The 15,602-nt window shown below is 40.5% G+C and overlaps 1 protein-coding gene across 4 annotated transcripts in view; it reads right to left on the bottom strand.

The window, feature by feature from the left end:
• Positions 1–15,602, bottom strand: part of LOC120715793 (copine-9-like) — a 207,682-nt gene that overhangs the window by 81,854 nt on the left and 110,226 nt on the right. The gene's annotated exons all lie outside the window — the stretch shown is intronic.

The following is a 15,602-nucleotide window of genomic DNA, read 5'->3' as shown; positions in this document are numbered from 1 at the left end:
TTATTCTGTTCACCTCTGGGTATTTATGCCACCACCCCACTCATCCCTGCTGTTTGTTTGTGTGTCTTATAATGGCAACCTGAAACTAATATACTGGAAGCTGCACTGCTGGATGAAGACAGCTTTGTTGAAGGCACACCAGCTCCTGCAGCTTGTGCCTTCGCAAGATAAACACTGATGGTAATTCCTTAACCAGTGACTACCAAGAAGGCTGTTTTAAACATTTTGACTTCTTCCTGTTTTCACTGCATTGTTTTATCACCCTTTGCAGTAATCATAAGTAAATGTTCTTTACAGCTATAAGTAATATTTCTCCTGTGAGTTGAGTGAGTGTGTATGTGATGCAAATAAAGTGTTAATTCCACCAGTGACCATCACGAAGTTCAATATAATCCAGCAATGTCAACTTTAGATTTCAACAGCTGATATGAGCACATTATAGTCAGTCCTTATAGCAGCCACCCTTTACTTTGCTGGCAGCACTGCAAACCCTCGGCCTTCATGACATAGTCACCTGAAATAACAATGATTACAATGAAACACATCATACATCTATAGTAACATTAAACAACCAGAAGGTGGCAGTGTATGGAGTGACACATCAGTGTCCAATGTAGTGGTTTATGTGCAAGTATACGATCAACACTGACACAAATACAAGAAAACAGCCTTTGAAAGGCTTTACACTGTAGTGACCACTATGCATGAAAGGGTTAATGGGGTTGGGACCATCAGCTGTGTTGGTCAGAAAGTTGGTACACAGCTGACAGCCCTATGTGACAACTGTTAGAATTCATATTATGGAAAGAACCAATCAGCTAAGTAAAGAGAAGTGACGGTCCATCATTACTTTAAGAACTGAAGGTCAGTCAATCTGGAAAATTACAAAAACTTTGTAATGTGTTCCCGAGTGCAGTCACAAAAACCGCCAAGCGCTACTGTGACACTGGCTCACATGAGGACCGCCCCAGGAAAGGAAAACCATGAGTCGACTCTGCTGCTGAGGATAAATTCATCCGAGTCACCAGCCTCAGAAATCACAAATTAACAGCACCTGAGATTAGAGCCCAGATAAATGCAGCACAGAGTTCCAGTAGCAGACACATCTCTACTAGAGATGGCACGATACCACTTTTTTATGTCCGATACCGATACCGATATCATAAATTTGGATATCTGCCGATACCGATATGAATCCGATATAGTGTTTTTTAATCAACAAAACTGTTTTTTAAATATCTTGCTGCATTTTGTATAAGTTCATACTCAAGTTTAAAACAACAACTACACTAAAGCTATTCTGTTATACCTGTATGCAAAAAAAAATATTTCATAGTTCAGCAATACTGATCAATCTGATAAACTTAAACCTACACCATCCTCCCTATTCTGGTATTTTAAAGAGTACTTAGCATAAATATTAAGCAACCTAACTAATAGGGTTCCAACTCCCAGCAACAATAAAAATAAATAAATAAAAAATAGGGAACCCCCCACCCTCCACCTCATGATGCTTAATCGACGTAATCAACCTTAATTTGATGCAGTGTGAAAAAAAATGCACAGAAATCAATTATTTTTCAAGAAATATTAAATAGATTCAACATCTTTCTTCAACAAAATTGCAGACTGCACAGATGGTACCTTCCCAAAGGAAAAAGTACTATAGCTTACTAGGGTATATTAGACTTAACAGTTACTATATGCAGTAATGGACTTCTATACATTTTACATCAGATTAAAACTTTGGGTGTAAGATTCAGATAAATATTAAATAATTAAAAGTGAGACATTTTAAATGAGAATAAGAAAGAAAAGTATGTCTTTGTGCCCCCTTTTCCCTGTTAATGCCCTATCGGCCCCCCTGGCTAAACTTTGCTAGATCCGCCCCTGCACAGTTACCAGCGTCAGCTACGTAGAAAAGGATCCTCGAGTAGAAAGTAATATTAAATAAATTCTAACAACAGCTTATCAAGCTTAAACGTGCTGCTGTTGTTCAGCCGCTGGTTTCCTCTTTCTGGTGCAAAGTGGGCCAAAAGCAAACAAGAGAGACGGAGTCGCGACAGAAAAGCCGATCAGCTGATCGTTAAGCAGTTTCATAATTGAAGTAGCAGCCAGAGAGCGAGAGGCAGTCGCTCATTAAGCTTAACGCAGGAATGCTTTACAAACATTCAGAGATGGACTTACACACTTGCTTTACTTCTCTGGGGGATAACTTTGTCGGAGATGAAATGCCGGGTTGCTAGCGAAGCTCCAAATGCTATCCAGACCACCGACAGGTCCCGCATGCCACAGCCGCTCTATCACGTGATGCATACTGCTCCGACGTGCTAACGTTCTGAGGTGAGTTACGGCGCGTTGCAAGTTTTGTGAGGTGCTTTCGTGATATTTAATGGATCGGATTACATTTTTTATTTTTCTCCGATATCCGATCCAGTAATTTAGGTCAGTATCGGACCGATACCGATACGTAATATCGGATCGGCCCATCTCTAATCTCTACATCAACTGTTCAGAGGAGACTGTATGCATCAGACCTTTTGGATCATCATTTATTTTTCAACAGCACAATGACGGCAAACACACCTCCAGTCTGTGTGAGGGCTACTTGACCAAGAAGGAGAGTGATGGAGTGCTCTGGCAGATGGCCTGGCCTCCACAGTCACCTGACCGAAAACCAATCGAGATGGTTTGGGATGAGACGGACCGCAGAGTGAAGGCAAAAGTGCTCAGCATATCTGGGAACTCCTTCCCAACTGTTGGAAAACCATTTCAGGTGACTACCTCCTGAAGCTCATCGAGAGAATACCAAGAGTGTGCAAAGCAGTGATCAAAGCAAAGGGTGGCTGTTTTAAAGACTCTAAAATATAAAACATGTTTTGAGCTATTTCACACTTTTTGGTTTACTGCATAATTTCATGTGTGTTCATTCATAGTTTTGATGCCTTCAGAATCTACAATGTAGATAGTCATGAAAATAAAGAAAAACCATTAAACGAGAAGGTGTGTCCAAACTTGACTGGCAGCGTAGGTGCAATGATTTATTAAAATGGGCAAGCATACATGGATATACAGTATATAAGGCAGAAACAGTTTGCACAGGTCTATGGGAGAACACTGTAATACCAGAAAAGTCACCATTTGTTCACATGTACAGTTGTATAATTTTTCAACACAGCTAATTATTCTGATGACTTTGTAATGTCCGCTATTTAAATTTCAAACCAAACCACATATTACAGATATACAGCTGGGACTTCCATCCTGGTATGCATTTACTGCATTGGCAGTGTGTTTGGGATCATTGCCGTGCTGAAAAATGAAGCTGTTGCCGATTAGATGCTTTGAAAATGGTTCAGTGATGGATCCAAATTTGATGGTACTTTTCTGTGTTCACAATTCCATCTGTTTTGAAAAAAAAAAAAACCCAAACCACTGGCTGAAGTGCATCTCCAAACCATGACAGCGCCTCCACTGCCTTATAGGGCATTTTGTAGTTTGTTTACTCTGGTCTGAAATTTGTAAACCTTTAGACTTTTTCCATACAGAGATGAACTGTAATGCATTGCTACAAACTACATAATGTTCAGTACACTTACTGGTCAGATGTGTCTGGGGCATTTCATGGCTAGTTGGTAACCTGTACCTTACACATGTACATTGGTAACATGTACCTTATACAGCTATGGTACCTTGCTGAATGTCCGAATGCAAAGCATATGTGGCTATGGGAAGGTGTTTAGGCCTCTCTTGCACAGACATGCAACATTGCTTGCATTTTCCACACAAAATTTCAAATCAACTCAAAATGCACTTTAAATGTCCTTTTTTAAACTCCAGATTGCTCAGATTGCAGATTTTGTACCATTATTTATTGTACAGTATTTTACAGCATTGCTGTTTTGTTTGATTTTTACTGTGTATTGTGTTCTTAAAGTGCCCTTTGAGTGCCTTGAATAGGATCATTGTGATTCAAATGAGAAATGCATTTTCTCAAATATCATGTAATATAATTTATGCATAGTTTTAAAATAAGCACTTAGCTGCAGTTCATATATAGTGTAAAAACTACTTCAGCAGATGAGAGAAACATATTGCCCCATAATTTTGTACTTATATTTCCACCTATAAATCCATTTTAAATAGAGAAAATGGAATGCTCTCCTCGCAGCCTGTCATTAGGCTGTACTGATGGCCTCTAGCAGTTTGCCCCATATAGGCTGGCTGTCATCATAGCCACTCAGCAGAGAGAGAGATGTCCTGTGTGGTCAGTGTGATTACTCTGGCAGCGGTGAGACATCACTGACCCTGTCGTGCTTGTAGATGAATGGTTGCCATAGTGGCATATATATTGGTAATAATAATAATAATAATAATAATAATAATAATAATAATAATAGCAAGACTCTAGAGAGTTCCTGGCTAGAGTGAATGAGTGATATCCTGAGGCAGGCAATATGCATAGTGTGTCCTCATTTCCACAATGACTATGTTAATTATATGAGATAATTGCAGTTTTAGACTTTTATTAATACTAATTTCATTTTTTAAATAACAAAAATTTAGACCACCCTTCACGTGGTTTAATATGTCTAATTATCTTTAATGGCCTAAATTACTTGGCATTTTCTGCTCAGTAGAACTGACCCTAGGGAATTCATATTACACAACTACATGCATCCATCCAACCATCCATCCATTTTCTACTGCTTATCTGTGGCTGGGGTGCAAGGGAAGCAGCCTAAACAGAGAAAACCCAGGTCCCTTCTCCTCAGCCACACCTTCACCAGCGCGTCCTGGGCCTCCTCCCAGTAGCACATGCCCTTATATCAGGGGTGGGCAATTCCAGGCCTTGAGGGCCGGTGTCCTGCAGGTTTTAGATCTCACCTTGGGTCAATACACCTGAATCACATGATTAGTTCGTTACCAGGCCTCTGGAGAACTTCAAAACATGTTGAGGAGCTAATTTAGCCATTTAAATCAGCTGTGCTGGTTCAAGGACACACCTAAAACCTGCAGGGACACCGGCCCTCGAGGCCTGGAGTTGCCCACCCCTGCCTTAGAACCTCACCCAGGAGCCACCCAGATGGCGTTCTAATGAGATGCCCAAACTACTTCAGCTGGCTCCTTTTGATTTCAGGAAGTAGCGGCTGTACTCTGAGTCCCTTGTGAATAACTGAACTTCTCACCCTTTCTCTCCAGGCACCCTTTGGAAAAGTTCATTTCTGCTGCTTGTATCTGTAATCTCAATGTTACCCAGAGCTTATGATCACAGGTGAGGGAAGGGATGTAGATCAACCAGTAAACTGACAGCTTTCCTTTCATAAAAAAAAAAAACCAATATAAAATTATGTACAAAAGGAATTACTGATGTAAAAAAATGTGGTTTTATTTATATACATTTATATGTACGTGCTTCAGAATTTGTGCGTGTTTTGGAGTTTGTACTTGTTTTGGAGTTTGTACGTGCTGTGTGTCTAGGGGCCACCGTAAATATACTTTTATTTATTCACTCCACATAAAATGTAATAAATAAACTATAAAATACAAAAACTAACTATTTACATTTCAACTTTTAACTAGTTAAATTTTCAGCTTTTTCCTTTTAAACAAATTTAAAGTGAAACAACACAAAACACTGCAAACCACAACACAATAAAATATAAATTAAAATACGCAAAACAAAAAGAAAATGCACATTCTCTGTCATATAGGCCTGGGGTGATTTTTGGAGAGTGTTTTCCTGCTTGGAATTGCATACATAAGATTCACTGCATGAATAAACTTTCTGAATCCTTTATGATCCACAACTAAAAATAAAAATAGTTGTGGATGATTACTATACCTTTCTAATGTGACGATGTTGTCTCTTGTTGTTGTCCCTGGCTCTCTTTCTGTCTCTCTCCCTCCCGCTCTGTTCCTGTGCTACTGCGCTGTAACTACCGCCCCTCCCCCCTCTGCACAGCACAAGCACAAGGCTCACGTGCGGAGTGAAGCAAAAAAAAGTGTGCGAGAGAGGGTGAGCGAAAGAAAAAAAAAAGCACGACTCCCAATAAGGAGCCGGCTCACGTCGTTCACTTCAAAGAGCCGGCTCTATGAGCCGTTTCTTTCGCAACCGACACATCACTAGTTACTATGCAACTACAGCCCCTGGCACGCCTAAGATGTGTAATATAGCAGCAGTACTACGATGGATAACTACAATGGCATATTTGTCTCATAACTTGCCAGTGTAGCAATTCTGTGGTGATACAAGCACATATATTTGTAATGTTGCTGAAGGTAAAGTTAGCTTTGTGACCTCTGCTCCTTGATGCTGCTTCCACTTTAGGCAAGGCAAGGCAAGGCAAATGTATTTGTATAGCACAATTCAACAACAAGGTGATTCAAAGTGCTTTACAGAGACATTAGAAACCAAAACAAATAAAAAGCATGATTTAAAATTGATTAAAACAAGCAAACAAACAAACTAACTAAACACACACATTTCACACCTGTTCGCGCGATCTGAACCCTTATCGTAAGGGGAGCTACCAGTCCTTCTGTGGACGAGCTACTTTCTATTTTAAATTCCCTGAATTTAAAATACTCTCTAGACCCAGTCTAGACCCAGCTGGGGAGCTACCCAGAGCTCTAAACCCACTTAACAAACAAACAAACAAACAAAACAGTATATAAAATCAAAACAGATAAAATCAGAACAGTAGATAAAATCAGTAGTTAATGTAAGTTTTGAAATTTAAGCTTAACAAACAAACAAAACAGTATATAAAATCAAAACAGATAAAATCAGAAATAGATAAGATCAGTAGTTAGTGTAAGTTTTGAAATTTAAGCTTAAAAGTGTGGATTTGGTGCTTTATTCAAATGCAGCTGAGAATAGGTGAGTCTTCAACCTGGATTTAAATAAACTGAGTGTTTCAGCTGATCTGAGGCTTTCTGGGAGTTTGTTCCAGATATAAGGAGCATAAAAGCTGAATGCAGCTTCTCCGTGTCTGGTTCTGACTCTGGGAACTGATAAAAGACCGGATCCAGATGACCTTAAGGATCTGGAAGGTTCATACTGGGTCAGGAGGTCATTGATGTATTTTGGTCCTAAACCATTCAGAGCTTTATAGGCCAGCATCAGAACTTTAAAGTCTATCCTCTGACGGACAGGCAGCCAGTGTAAAGACCTCAGAGCTGGACTGATGTGGTCCACTTTTTTGGTCTTAGTGAGGACTCGAGCAGCAGAGTTCTGAATGAGCTGTAGTTGTCTGACTGATTTTTTAGGTAGACCTGTAAAGATGCTGTTACAGTAATCAAGCCTACTAAAAATGAATGCATGGACTAGTTTTTCCAGGTCCTGTTGAGACATCAGATCTTTTATCCTTGAAATATTCTTGAGGTGATAGTAAGCTGACTTTGTTATTGTCTTAATGTGTTTTTCTAAGTTTAGGTCTGCATCCATCACTACACCCAAATTTCTCGCCTGGTTTGTGGTTTTTAGATGTATAGATTGAAGTTCTCTGGTGACCTGTAATCGTTTTTCTTTGGCGCCAAAGACTATTACTTCAGTTTTGTTTTTGTTTAGTTGGAGAAAATTGTGGCACAACCAGTCATTAATTTCCTCAATGCATTTACCAAGAGCCTGTACAGGGCCTCGGTCTCCTGGTGACATTGTGATATATATTTGTGTGTCATCTGCATAGCTGTGGTAGTTTATTTTGTTGTTCTTTATAATCTGTGCCAGTGCGAGCATGTAAATGTTAAACAGAGGGGGTCCCAAGATGGAACCTTGGGGAACTCCACATGTGATACTTGTCTGCTCGGATGTGAAGTTACCTATTGATACAAAGTATTTCCTGTTTTCTAAGTATGTTTTGAACCAGTTTAGTACAGTTCCTGAAAGACCTGCCCAGTTCTCCAGTCGTTTGAGTAATATGTTGTGGTCAACTGTATCAAATGCTGCACTGAGATCCAGTAAAACTAGGACTGACATTTTTCCACTGTCTGTCTTCAGACATATGTCATTAAACACTTTTGTCAGAGCGGTTTCAGTGCTGTGGTTCTGTCTAAAACCTGACTGGAAGGCATCGTAGCAGTTATTCTGTTTTAAGAAGTAATTGAGCTGTTGAGAAACTGCTTTTTCAATGATCTTACTTAAAAATGGGAGATTTGAGATCGGCCTGTAGTTTTTCATTTGTGTCTTGTCAAGATTGTCCTTTTTCAGTATAGGTTTGATTACAGCAGTTTTTAGTGGTTCTGGAAACACACCTGACATTAAGGAAAAGTTGACGATCTGTAACAGGTCTGACTCTAAAGTCTTTGAGACCTTTTTGAAAAAACTTGTTGGCAGGACATCTAAACAGCAAGAGGAGGAGTTCAGTTGACCTAAGATGTCCTCCAGGTCTTTGCTGTTAATCGGGTGAAACTGTTTGATGGTGTTTAAACTGTTTTTCGGTGGACACAGTACATATCCTGGATCTGCTGTTGATGTACCAACTGCTTGTCTAATTTTTTGGATTTTTTCAGTGAAGAATTTGGCAAAGTCATTGCAGGCCATGGTCGAATGAAGTTCAGCTGCCACTGACACAGGAGGGTTTGTTAGCCTGTCAACTGTAGAAAATAAGACCCGAGCATTATGGCTGTTTTTAGTGATGATGTCAGAGAAGTAGGACCTTCTTGCACTCCTCAGTTGTAAATTATAATTGTGAAGTTTCTCTTTATAGATATCATAATGAACCTGGAGGTTTGTTTTTCTCCATCTGCGCTCAGCTTTCCTACACTCTCTTTTTTCATTTTTCACTAGTGTGGAGTTTCTCCATGGAGACTTTTTCCTTCCAGAGATAACCTTCACCTTAATGGGGGCAATAGTATCCATTACATTTAACATTTTTGCATTAAAGCTATTGACGAGCTCATTGACTGAACCTTTGGACAGGTCAGGTGTTAATGGGAAGACCTGGTTAAAAATTGCACTACTGTGTTCAGTTATACACCGTTTTGTGATCACTGCTGTTGATATATTTGTGTGGGCTGAGATTTTACTTTCAAAGAAAACACAGTAATGATCAGATAAGCCCACATCAGACACAGTAATGTTTGAAATGCTCAGGCTCTTGGAGATCAGTAGGTCGAGAGTGTGTCCTCTATTATGTGTGGCCTCTGTTACATGCTGAGTCAGCCCAAAGTTGCCCAGAGTGTTACTCAGGTCTTTAGTCCCTTTGTCTTGAGGGTTGTCCACATGGATGTTAAAATCCCCAACAATAATTACACAGTCGAAATCAACACAGATCACAGACAGCAGTTCACTGAGGTCATTAAAAAAGTCTGTGCAGTATTTGGGAGGCCTGTAAACATTAAGAAACACAACTTTGGATGGGGCCTTCAGCTGTAAAGCCACATATTCAAAAGACTGAAAACTTCCAGGAGATAGCTGCTTATATTGAAATGATTCATTAAATAAGACAGCAACCCCTCCTCCTCTCCTGCTCACCCTGGCCTCACTGATAAAACTGTAGTTAGGAGGGGTCGTCTCGATGAGAACAGCTCCACTGTTATTTTGGTCCAACCAAGTTTCAGTTAAAAACATAAAATCAAGGCTGTGCTCAGTGATTAAATCATTAATTAAAAATGTTTTCCCAGCTAAAGATCTAACGTTTAATAAAGCCAACTTAAGTGTTTTAGAGGTATTACTTGTCCCCTCGTGTTTGGGAGCAGTCTGTGGCACACAAGATATGTTTACTATATTTAAAGATCTTTTAGAGTGCAGCTCTCTGTGTTTTGACCAGGCCACATGTCTCCTTCTGTCACCTAAAAGTACAGAGATTTTAAAACCTTCTAGTAAACAGGGTCCCAGCTTCTCCTGGGAAAAGTCACCACTGCCATAGTCCTCGCAGCCCAGACCCTCCACACATCACACATCAGACTGCGGAGACAAAGCATGAAGGTGGTAAGGAGGAACTAAGGGGGGCGAGGCTGGGCAATGTGACTTCGATTGCTCTGTTGAGGGTGGGGCTCGGTGGCGAACCTTTGGTGGGGGGTTTATGGGGGACAAAGAGGGATTGGGCCGGGGGGTAGATCTGAGCCCAGCATTGACCCGCTCCATCATCTCTTCAGTGAATTTCAGGTGTGGGGAGGAGGGAGAGGGAGGAGGGTGATGGGGGTGATGGCCTGTCAGGGGTTTGGGGGACTGGGGAAGATCCTGGTCCTGGTCGTTGGTGTTGTTGAGAGAGTTGGAGGCAAATAGGGACCCCTCTTCTTGCCTCTTCTTGCCTCAGATGTCTCTCCTTTCTGAGGCTCTTCCCGGGTGGGGGCAAATGGAGCTCCTCCTCAAGGTTTCTGCTGGGCTTTGTCTGTTCTTGGAGTACTGTTTGTTCCTCTTTATGAGATAACTCCTCGTTTATCTCAGCCTTGGCACCAAGCACAGATGGATGACGTATGGAATAAAACAAGTTGGAGGTGAACAGTTTCACCCCTGACTTGTTAAAATTAAATCCATTTGCTTTAAACAGATGCCTGCGTTCCCAAAAAATATTAAAGTTGTTGATAAAATGCACTGAGTGGTCAGCACATGCTGATATAAGCCATTTATTCAGTGTAAACAGCCTGCTGAATCTCTCGTCTCCTCCTCTGACCGGCGGTACAGGTCCACTGATGAATACAGCTGCATTCAGAGAGTTTACAGTATTTAATAATCCAGTAAAGTCCCGTTTCAGAACCTCCGATTGTTGTTTGGACACATCGTTTGACCCTGTATGCAGGACAATGTTTGTCACAGTTGGATATTCATCTGCAATTTGAAGAATTCTCTCCTTCAGGATGTTGACCATATCGTTAGGAAAGCAGAGGACTTTAGTGTTCTTACCGCACATGCTTTGTACATCCTTTACGGCAGAGTCACCCACAATCAGCGTTTCAGGCCTAGCCTTTAGCTTTCCCCGTGGATTTTCAGGCCTTACTTCGCTACTTTTAGATGGATGGTTGTCCGATATAGATCCAGGGTCCTTTGATAGTGGAGCAAATCTGTTCTGCAGTTTCACATTCAGTTGTTTTGAAGGTTTGTTGTTAACCTTCCTATTCACGGTTGTCCAGTCCTGTTTCCTCTCGTATACAGGGGTAGAAGAGCTTCTCTGTCTCGTAGGAAGTGAAGGCCAGTCGGTTTCAGAGATTTCAGTTCGCTGTGCACTGCCTGTGGTACGTCCTCCCCCTTCCAGGAGACATGATTTATGTCTTGGTTTTGCACCAAGACAGTCCAAGGGGGGATTATCGCTTGAGGATTTATAATAGTGTACAAAGTCTACTTTCTTGGTCATGTTATCTGTGCTCCTTAGCTGTGTGCTAGCTTGCTCATCGCCATTGTTTTGAGTCAAAGGCAAGGTTGTTTCATTTCCACACAGTCCATTTACCTCCACGTTTACTTCTAAGCGATGAATTTTTGTCTCCAGTGCTGCAATCTTCTGCAGGAGGCTGTGGTAGTCATCTGTGGAGAGGGAAGGCATCTTGTTGCTAGTTAGCCTAGCGGTTAGCACCTTTCTAGGCTATCGAGGCTGCTCGGTGCCCAGACGCTGTAATCAGGCTTCAGCTGTGTCTAGGCCACAGACACACGGAGCGCTGAGGATAAGGTAACTATAAAAATGTTGCTGTTTCTGTTAAGAACACTTTAGTCCTAATGATCTATAAGTGTCCAGAAGCTATCGCAGGTAAGCTCATATGGAAAAAAGGGAAAAAATCAGCATAAAAATCGGTAAAAATCAATAAAAGAAGCAAAGCATTTAGAGAGCAAAGAGATGAAGCGTCCACACTCACAAAGGGGGAGGAGCAGAAAAGAAAGCACAACAGTCACCATTTGGCCATATGTACAGTTGCGTAATTTTACAACACAGCAGCTCATCATTCTGATGACTTTCTAATGGCCAGTATTTAAATTTCAAACCAAAAGAAAGCATCCATCTCCTTATATTACATGTATACAGCTGACGCTTCCCTGTGCAATGGTCTCATAACACATTACATTGGTTATGTCACAGTCCCAAGCACTATTCATCAACCAATTAGCTGGAGATGTAGCAATGTCCATCGCCAAGCAGGAATTGACCATTTCCACAATTCTGTATGAGTTCACACAACATTGTCTTCCTTGTGGTGGTACCTTACAGAGGACAGGCTCTTGTCAACATCCTAGGAAATATAGTGAATTATGGAAATTTGTGGTTCTAACAGGTTCAGCAGGGCTGAATTTTCTCCCCAATCCTCTTGGCTTCATTAGATTCTTAGCCCTGCACGAAGGTTCAAGTGATCTGAATGAATGAATGTACCAATGTGATCCTTTGGGAAAACCTGTTGGAAATCAGGCGGGTAGGAGAGAAAGTGTCTAAATATATTTATTGGCAATAAAGACAAATACGGTATATAGTATGCAGGAAATTCTTAACTGTTTGCCACATTATGTGTTTGAATGAGGCATGTTGTACAAAAAGCTTTGAGTATCAGTAAAGTGCTATCTAAGAAGCAGTCCATTTACAATACAACTACACTAACCACACTACCGTTCCTCTAATGGCCACTTGAAGCCATTATGAAAAAAGCTTGGGGAAAATTTAGTGGTGTGCCTGCTCTGATTAGCAGGTATGCACGCACACAGGCAGTCGAAAGTTTCCCTTTATTACGCTATTTTGTGTATCTGTGCTGTTGGGGGTCATGTTAAAATACAAATAAGATATACAAATAACAGGACTCTTATTTTTAGTTTTTATTTATTTTAAGTTAGTGAAGTCTAACATATTTGCTTTACAGAAGGGAAAAGGCTGACTTTTATTGAAGTTCAGTTTATATCCTGAAAGCTGGGGAAATTGTCTAAGAAGATTCAATGCAGACAGCAGTAAGGTTAATGGCTTGGAAAGAAAAAGCAGGAGGATCATCTGCGTCAAGCGAGACCTTGTGCTCTGTGTTTCTCCAAATCCCAGATACTTCTTTGCAACTACAAAAAGGCAATGGCAAGGGGTTCTATGGCCAGATCAAAAAGCAGAGGCCTGAGAGGGCTTCCCTGGCGACAATTGGACATTAGTCTGTATTGTAGCAGACGACTGAGAGTACAGTAGTTTAATCAATGAAGTAAATTTTGCTCCAAATCCAAATCTGTCAAGTGTGAAACTCAATTCAATCAAAGGCTTTTCAGTATCAAGAGAGACAACACATTGAGCAGAACATGCAGAGCTGGAAACTATGTTAAGTAGCCTTCTTATGTTGAAATATAATGAAGCCTGTTTGGTCTTTTAATTGTGGGGACAACTGTTTCTAGTCTATGGGCAAGAATCTTGGCTAATATTCTGGTGTCTGTGTTCAAGAGAGAAATCGGTCAAATAAGAGGCACGTTCCATTGGATCTTTTCCTTGTTTTGCAGTAAGTGTGATACAGGCTTCGTAACATGACAGAGGGAGAGATTAAAGCAGTCAGTGAGGGTTGTACCACGTTGTGCAGACAGTAATGTAGAGAAGTGTTTGAAAAATTCTGCAGGATAACCATCCGTACCTGAGCAGCTCCCAGAAGCTATGGCTGAGGAAACGTCTGACTGAGAAATTGGTTCAACCAACCTTGTTTTAATTTCTGGTGGAATTTCAGGAATGTTAGGCTCAGCTTAGCAAGAAAGTCATTAATTTCATTGCATTAGTTTATGATTCCATACTCAGATAAAAAGGCTTGAATGGCTTAACAGGTAAGCGAACTAGAACTAGGCCGACAATTAAAGTCTTAAAATTACCCATCAATCTGTGTTAGGACCCAGAGGTGGGACCAAGTCATTGTTTTGCAAGTCTCAAGTAAGTCTCAAGTCTTTATCCTCAAGTCTCAAGTCAAGTCTCAAGTAATGTCAGGCAAGTCAGAGTCGAGTCTCAAGTCACTGGTGTAAAAGTCCGAGTCAAGTCACAAGTCTGAAACTTTGAATTTCAAGTCCTTTCGAGTCTTTAAAAAAAAAAACGAAAAAATAATGTTGCAGTTATATGCTAAATGTAAATATTAGACCATGTAATTTTAAAATCTGTGTTTTTCTCAACACATGACAAAATAGTGAACTTAGAAAATATACACAAATTGTGAAATTGCACCTCTTTAAAATGCAGCTCAATTAAACCTAGCTCCAAGAATAATTTTCACCGACAGTTCTGAGATAAGCTGCATGTTATTCTTGGATGCGGTTGTAGGACCGGCTTTAAAATCGCATGACAAAAATATCATACACATTAAAAAAAACTGCATCACCAACGTAGCCTGGACAACATTTGCTAGTTAGATGAAGTCAGCTATCTCATCGTAGCATATTTATATGCATATTTATAATCATACGGTTCTTGGAGTGAGTGCATACACTCATGAAGTTTAGTAACTTCCGGTCACTGCAACAAGCCCAGGTACAGTTTACCGACGGATGGGTACAGGACCTTGAAATGCACCGTGTAGAATGAAAGACCATCGTACGTATCATAAGTTTACCAGTCTCACAAATCGTCTTCATAAATACACATTCCTTAACCGTTTATTAATAGGACCTTTGAGCTCAACGGTAATTAATTAGTAGTGGAAATAATTTCTGGTACCCATCACAGAAATGTAGCAGTGACAATAATATTGTATGCTGTAATCGCACTGGGCAATTACTGATACAAAAAACCTGTTTTATCCTGTGAATAAAAGTATATGTTTTTGTCACTGTACCATAATAACAGAAGCGAAACGCAATATTGTGTCAGGACAATTCACTATTTATGCACAATAAACACAATAAATAAAGGAGCATAGCGCGACAATTTCTGTTCAGCGCCAGACTTGCTTGTAACCTATATCACTGACGTATTAACTACTAAAAAACACTGACCTTCGTGTAAATGCTTGGAGCAGACTAACCTGTGAGCTGGAGTGTTCTGGGACGTTATATTTGATCTTTGAATGGCTGCAATCCAGGCCATCCGTCGCGTCTTTGTTACTTCGGAAACATGGCTCGAACAATTTCTCTTCAACGACGTAATCCGATAACAACCGATCTCTTTACCCGTCGGCTTCCCGTGGCTGTCATGCGACCGGCTATTGCAGTTAATAATACAACAGCTTCTTGACATTTTTGTGTTTCTTTTTATCGCTGTATAACTGATTTTAATTGAAAGCCTGCGTGCGCTAGTACCGCTTGCCACGAGTTCCCAGAATCCTTTGCGGTTCTACCCGTGAATGACGTCACATTTTAAATCTCTATATAATATGCATGTTAAATTTTATATTTGGGGTAAAATATCAAGTCTTTTCAAGTAAACCGGTTCAAGTCCAATTCAAGTCCCAAGTCATTGGTGTAAAAGTCCAAGTCAAGTCACAAGTCTTAGAACATTTTTTCAAGTCAAGTCTAAAGTCATAAAATTAATGACTCGAGTCTGACTCGAGTCCAAGTCATGTGACTCGAGTCCACACCTCTGTTAGGACCATAAACACTAGAGCAACCAGTGTTGCACAATTTCTCACTGACTATAACAATGGAGCCTCAATGGGAATATTCTGGCTGATCAGTAAAAAGACCTCTCATGCTTTAGCTTGGAAAAGGGAGGGGAAGCGCTGGCCCCTCCACCATGAAAGGAAACAGC

The sequence above is a fragment of the Simochromis diagramma genome, unplaced genomic scaffold (genome assembly GCF_900408965.1).
Source record: "Simochromis diagramma unplaced genomic scaffold, fSimDia1.1 OVJJ01000646.1, whole genome shotgun sequence".
Classification (NCBI taxonomy): domain Eukaryota; kingdom Metazoa; phylum Chordata; class Actinopteri; order Cichliformes; family Cichlidae; genus Simochromis; species Simochromis diagramma.
Note: the sequence above shows the minus strand (reverse complement) of the source record. Positions and strands in the feature narration are given on the sequence as shown.